The sequence below is a fragment of the Fukomys damarensis genome, unplaced genomic scaffold (genome assembly GCF_012274545.1).
Source record: "Fukomys damarensis isolate Sample0158 unplaced genomic scaffold, DMR_v1.0_HiC HiC_scaffold_35, whole genome shotgun sequence".
NCBI classification, from domain to species: domain Eukaryota; kingdom Metazoa; phylum Chordata; class Mammalia; order Rodentia; family Bathyergidae; genus Fukomys; species Fukomys damarensis.
This window is the reverse complement of record NW_022900947.1, coordinates 38,843,008-38,850,251: the sequence shown is the minus strand read 5'-3', so window position 1 is coordinate 38,850,251 and position 7,244 is coordinate 38,843,008. Positions and strand designations below refer to the sequence as shown.

At 38.1% G+C, this 7,244-nt stretch overlaps 1 pseudogene; it reads right to left on the bottom strand.

The window, feature by feature from the left end:
- Positions 1–686: 686 nt before the first annotated feature.
- On the bottom strand, positions 687–2,471 carry LOC104873547 (annotated as a pseudogene).
- Between the last annotated feature and the right edge of the window lie 4,773 nt (positions 2,472–7,244).

Genomic DNA, 7,244 nt, shown 5'->3' with positions numbered 1-7,244 from the left:
TCAGAACTCTGCAAGTGTAGTTTTCTCTGTTTCAGTTTGATGAACTCCTATCTGTCCTTCAAAACCTTGCTTAGATGTCCTAAGGATTCCTTGGGCATCCAAATTCTTTAAGACTTCCAAAACAAACTTATTGCTTTTTCTCCTGTCTCATTCAGATACTTCATGTTAGCATGATTATTGTGAGAAATTTTGATTTATTTGTTGTTACATCTGTCTCCCTGGCTAGGATGTGAATGCACCCATAGGAGATATGCCTTATTAATTTCCACCTGTAATGCTAGGTACATAGAAATTCTCAAGGTGTGGTTGAATTTTTAAATGAATCGGATGTTAGTTCCCTTTTTACACTAGATTTCCTTGAACTTCTGGCCACGTTACTATTTTGTTCACTCATTTATGTTTCCTCTTTAAGTGACTTATTTAGATGGTTTTAAGTGATTTCGCTGAAGTTCAGGATACTGGAACCAATGTCCAATGTGTTCTTTTTTTCTCTTGTCTCCTCAATTATTTTTTATTTTTATTGGTACGTTTGTAATACATAATGATTACATTTATCATGAGGAATTGGTACCTGACATAACACATCTTAATTCTTTTTATATTCCCTTCCATTTCCCTCCCTTCCCCCTCCCTTCTCTCTTGGTCTCCTTCCCTTTTGCAAAAGATCTGTTGGAATAATGTTATTGCTAGGCAGTATCTTTGGCCTCAAGAAGGAAAGCCTCCCAGTATTTCATTAGCTGGGGCTTTGTTTGTACTGATTCTAAGCATGTTGTGGGAAAAGTGTTTAAATCTTTCATCATTTTTTCTCAGACGTTCTGGCTTCCTTTTGAATGGTTTTAGAGATCTTTTCAAAATCTCCCCGCATTGTATTTTCACCTCTCACTCTCTTATTTCATTTTTAGCATGCTGTATTTTATCTGGTTTGTTAGCAATCACATTTGCCTTAGTTTTGTGTTTTTTGAGCAAAGTAAAATCTTTCCAATTTTGCCAGCACTTCTTTAGATGATCAAACACAGCATTCACTACAGCAAAAAGATGAATATGTCACTAACTAGTTCTGAAAAGATATAAAAGTCAGCAAAACTTATTCTTGATGTAACTGGTCTCTGTTCTTCTTAACCTCTGCAAGCTGAGTCAAAAGTCTGGATAAAGCAGTGTGGCCATCAGCATTACCTAGCACAGCAGCACTTTGAGAAAGGCAGCTGAATTGGCTCAAAGTTGTTTTCTACAACAGACCAAGGCTTCAAAACTGTCATAAAGAGTACTAAGTGGCTGGTTGAGGTCCTCATATTGCTGCCACTCTTCTTTAAATCATGCATCTGACTCATTTGTCTTGATTGTCATCTTGTTGACAGTGTTGGCAGCCTTGCTCGCCACTCTCATTATTCCTCCTGCACTCAGAGTCTGTGTATTAACTGCTCTGGGCGGCTCTGAACCTTCCAACAACTGCCTTAAACCAGTTGGATATTTTACTGTTCTTTGAAAATACTTTTCAAGACCTACTTACCTACTATGACCTTGATCACACTTAACTGCACTCTTTCTTGGAACTGGTGGTACAATAAACCAACATGTAAACCTTTGCTAATTTGTTGTTCAAACCAAGAAAACCACTGAGTCTTCTTTTAACTGAAATTCACTCTTAGTGAACATAGAAAGAGATGTCCTTTTGTTGTTACTCTATATGCCATGTAAGTATTCATGGATCTGATACAGTTTCTATATCAAATATATCTCCATTTACTTTTTCAATCTCCTCCCTGGGTCTATCAAAGATCACAGGAGCCAACACACTCTGATTTAATTCTAGAAGCAACAAGTGTAGTAGGGGTCTGAGAGGGAAAATAGATTCCCTTTCTGGGATATCCAAGGAAACTTCTTCGGTGGCTTCTGCAAGAAGATCTTCTCTGTTATCACCTAATACAACTTCTGATAGTTTCAGGCTATAGAGCTTGCACTAATATCTTTTGTAGGACAACTATCTAGTTTCTCTTGAGAAATCCAAGATATAGTAAAAAATAAAACAAAAATAGATAATAAGAAGTAGAGAGAGAGAGAGAGAGCTTCCTCAAAAGGAAAGGGAGCCAAGAGATAAGAGAAAGGGTGTAAGGGAAGGGAGGGAAAGAGGATTTAAAAAAAAGATATTAAGCTGTGTTATGTACATGTATCAACTCCCTACAAAGAATGTAAATATTATGTACTAAAGATACATACTAAGAAAGAAAATGATCTGAAAAAGAGAGAATAATACAAAATATAACATCTTATAATTATTACAAGGAAAATCCATTTTTTTAAAAAGTAGGTTAGGGAGTAGAAGCAACACTACTTCATTTCTATCCAGATCTTTGTCTGATTAACATGTAACTCTGGGAAGATTATTTAAATTATTTGGACCCCTAGTTTCTCCCACCATTGCTAATATCCTTCCAGGCTTCAATAGTCCTTAATTCTTTAATCATGTGTGCCATCGTGTTTATATGACAAAACCAAAAGCTCATTTCCATGATGCAAAGAATGTGAATGAATTTTTCTTAAAGAAAAAAATTTAGCTAAAACCTTCCATTTAGTCCAGAAAAACAAGGTGCATATTATTGGATTTGAAAGGTTATGCAAGAGATTCCTTATCTGTAAATCAGATTACAAACTCTGAGTTCTGCTGGAGCCTGTGGGCTGTGGCTGCAGAGCTTTGGTGGGTGGAATGGAAAACCCAGTGGATGTTTTGTAACAGGCATTGAAGAAAGGTGGGCAGGGTGCCTGGACCAGATGTGGTTCGTTTGCAAGGTTACTGGATTTAGTTTACGGGTTGAATTCTATGTGGTTAATGGAGGCTGTACTTTATGGTTAGACAGATTGTTTTGAATCATGACCTGGTCAGTTATTTAACTGTGTGAGTATGGGCACATTCTTTCTTTACTGGACCTCAATTTTCTCGTCCATAAAAGAAAGATGACAAAACTTACAAAGCACCAACGGAGACACAATGAGCTCATCCCTACTCAGTATATAGCAGGGTACAACTGGGTCATTGCAAGTTGGTGTCAACTTCTCCTGCTCTTGAAAGACTTGAGCCACTGGCGACAGAGGTCGTGGTCCCTGACTGCTATTCCACACTCCCCTCTCTCAACACCTTGGGAAGGAAAAGATCTGTTTCACCATCCATAGAACAAATATTTATTCAATAAATATTTAATTCTTAATTGAATTACAGTCTCTTCTGTCAAAGAACTCACAGTCTAGAGAGAAAGATGGTCCAGTAAGGAAGTAAGATTTTTGTCCTAAGAGCAAGGGAGAAAAGAAAATCATGAGTTTGTGAATAGGCTGTAGGCACATTGTTATGGTGGCAATGCAGGTACGAGGTGTTCATGACTTCATGAAAAATGTGGCAATGGATGAATTGAGGGAGGAAGAATAGTTAAGTCACAACTACTGATTTAAAACATGTTAAGAGGTATAACTGATAAAACTTGATAGATTAGGTGTAAAGGGATGAGCAAAAATAGGAAACAGTATTTTACTGAGGTGGGAAGAAGCAAAAATGATTAGACACTAAATTGAGCTACCTATGCCCCCTATGAGACCTCCAACTAGAGTTGTTTAGCAAGCAAGTGACTATGTCATTCTTAAACACAGTAAGAGATGTAGGGAAGGGGCTGGGAATTTGGGAGTAAAAAAATAGATGGTACCTGATCCAATGAGATTATCTAAGAAGGTGTGGATTGGCTATTCCTTGGATCAGGCAACATGAAGATATTTCTTCCTGACTTTAACTATGAGGTTGGATATGTTTTGGGATGCTAAAGTTGTATAGCTGAAATGTTATCAACGAATAAGCCATAAACGCAGGGACTTGTTGTAAACAAGAATCTAGAACTTGTTTCATATGATTCAAAGATGGTGCCTGCAGTTTGTAACAGCTAAAACTTGGAAACAGTCCATTTTCCCATCAGTTGGAAACTGGAGAAAGAAGATGTGGTTTTTCTATAAAATGGAATACTACTCAGCCATAAAGAATGCGAAATTAGATTCATTCATAGGAAAATGGATACATATTGAGGATATACTCCTAATTGAAATAAATAAGTCACACATGTGTAAATACCGAATAGTTTCTCTGGTGTGAAAAACTATAATAGTACATAAGATCCTAATGGTATAATTGACAATGTGAAATAGGAAGAAAAGGGCTAAAGATGTAGGGAAAGTGGGAAGGGTAGGAGAAAGGTAATAAGGGAAAAAATATATGATAAAATGAAAATGGGAAAAAAGTGTTTATAAATGGGGAGAGGAGGAGGGGGTGAAGGGAGGGCAGGGACAAGGGGAAAAATGAGAACCAAGACCTGTCATGTAAAAGTACAAGATCCCAATGATGAATGTAACTGTACTGTATTCCTAAAATATACCAATAAACTCAGAGAGAGGAAAAAAAAGATGGTGACTGTTCCCTGAGCTTCTGGGCACATCTTCCCCAAACATGTCTTTATTTGACTGATATTTAGGTTAGAAATACAGCTGAGCTGATGCCTGGTGAATATAGCTGCCTCTCAGAGTCAGATTTTCAAGAAGAAATGTAACATGCAAGCGAGAATGGGAAAATGGTATAAGGATAAGACTTTAATCCTAAATTAAAAACAAGATGAGCCTTCTCTCAAACTCTATAAATGTACAGACTTCTTTATATTGGTATCTTCTAATTAGATCTCTGGCTTTCAACATTCAGTTTAATGTGCCTCCTCCATGAATAGCACTGGTTGTGCCTGGGTCATTTGTCCATGTAAACAACCAAAAGTAGTGATTCACACCTGGAATTATGCAGTCTTGCAATGTTCTCTGGGGTCAAATTACACAGCCAGATATCTTCCCCAAGGAGATGGATCCAACTTCAATGACTATCTTCTTGGTCAAGGACTCTTGATAGACATTTTTACAACTATACATCTACTGTATAGAAATATTGACATACAACTCAGTGATTTCACTGACCCATTCAAGAAAGTTAATGTGAGCAAGCCTACTCAACAAAATATCTCAAATCCAAATTAAAAAACACACTTTATCATGGATAAGGAGTCAGAACCTCATACAGTGACTACCTAACAGTCAAAATCACTGGCTCTGATGCTAGACTAACTCGATTTGATCCGTGACTTCACTCCCTGGGCCTCTATTTTCCAACCTTATAATGCAAATAATAGGGTGGGGATGTAGCTCAGTGGTAGGGTGTTTGTCTAGCATGTTTTAGGCTCTGGGTTTGATCCCTATCCCTGAAAAGCAAAACAAAGAAGTTTATAGACAGGAATTTAAAATCCTACACATCTCACTAAGTTATTGTAAGATATACACATGTAAAATTTACAATATACCTGGCACACAATAAATTATCAATAAATGTCAGGAATTATCATTTCTATTCTAGTTTCTACATCTTTTCTAGAAAAAGGATGGTGTGTTCAAACTTGTCTCTGGGGCCGGGGATTTAGCTCAGTGGTTCAGTGGCCTGCCTTGCAAGCGCAAGAACCCGAGTTCAATCCCTGGTACCAAAAAAAAACCCAAAAAAAACTTGTCTCTGTTTCATAGTCATCCAAGGAAAACAACAACATGAATGTGGAATTCATTAAGAAAAGGTACATGGGGCTATGTCATAGATCAACTTAGAATCCCTGGCGTTGGAACACTAACTACACACAATCTGGTTAGTAATGACTTGCAGAAGCTAAGATCATCAATGTGTTAGGAAGAAGTCCAGGGCACTTGATGGAGTTCAGTTACCTCTGACCAACCACATTCTAATGACCTGGGTGCAAATGAGTCAAAAACACATGGACTAGATTTCCTTATGAATACACATGGGTTTAAAAATTAAGGGAAAGAGTTGCTTGCCAAAATGTACTGCATAATAAGCACTGTTATAATAAATGGTTCACTAAGCCAGAAACATCAATGGATCATCTGTGATGCTCATTAGACTCATGAGGCAGCAGGTTGAAATATTCAGGAAATACTTAGAAAGAGATCAAAGGAGCTCTGTCCCAATAGCCATTGAAAGTTGAAACATAAATAGGTTTGGGAAGGAAAAAAAAAAAGAAGTTTCTTGACTCTGGTGAGGAGCACATCTCAGAGGAAGAAAAAAGGCTAAGAAGGGACAACTTTTTTTCTGTGATGGAATGCAGAGTCGCATCCTGATGGACTAGATCCTGACGTGTTTTTTTGTTTTGTTTTGTTTTGTTTTTGTTTTTTGGTACTGGGGATTGAACTCAGAACCTTGTGCTTGTGGGCCAGGCAGAAAAACCACTGAGTTAAATCCCCAGCTCCTGAAGAACTAGATCCTACTCCGAGTTCTTCCCCCTGTGAGCTACTAGACATCAAATGCATCCCTTCACCTCCCAGCCTCATCTGCAAAATGAGGAATTTCTACACAATTCTTCCTGTGGAAGACACATTCTTACTATCTAGTAAGCAAGCATCAATCATATCTAAGCTAGAAATGGTAAACTAGGCACCGGGAGATGTGCATGAGACCATTCAAGATGGAAAAAACTTTCATGACAAGGGAAGATCACTTCACAGGGAAAACTGACAAACTCACATTCAGCCCGGAACATTTAACCTGGTGGTTTTGGCCCAGCACCCTGCTGCTACCATCATCAGCAGGTTTTGCTAATGAGCTTTGACAACGTCAGAAAGATTAAAATAAATTAAAGTTGTGCCAAATTTATATTTAATTGAATTCCATGTCTGGATGGAAAAAAATCAATATTTGTCTCAAACCGAGAACATATGCAGCATGGTCAAAAAATATGGTGTGTTTACATTTTTTAAAATATTGCAATAGAACACAGTGCCTTTAATCTCCCCTTCCCTTTGAACATACTTATCTGGCTGTTCCTGCCACTTTGTGAAGCAGTTCTGGAAGGCCATTTTTGTGACTTTAGTTGTACTGTCAGCTGCCTCGATGTCCTGAATCAATCCAAAATGTTTGCCTTTCATGGCCGTTTCGATGTTGCGGAAGAGCTAGAAGTTGCATAGAGCAGGTCCGGTATAAAGAGAATGAGGACACGCCATGTTCTTATGAGCCTGCCTCCCTCCAGGGTGGCTCTTGGCAGTGCCAGTCACCATATTTCCAACCATATTTCATAAAAACACTCATGAAAGAGGACTTCCAGAGCTGCTTCACTAAGTGACAAGAACACTGGGATAAGTGTAGCAGCGAGGGAGTTTTCTGAGGGGGTTAATGGCAGTGTGTC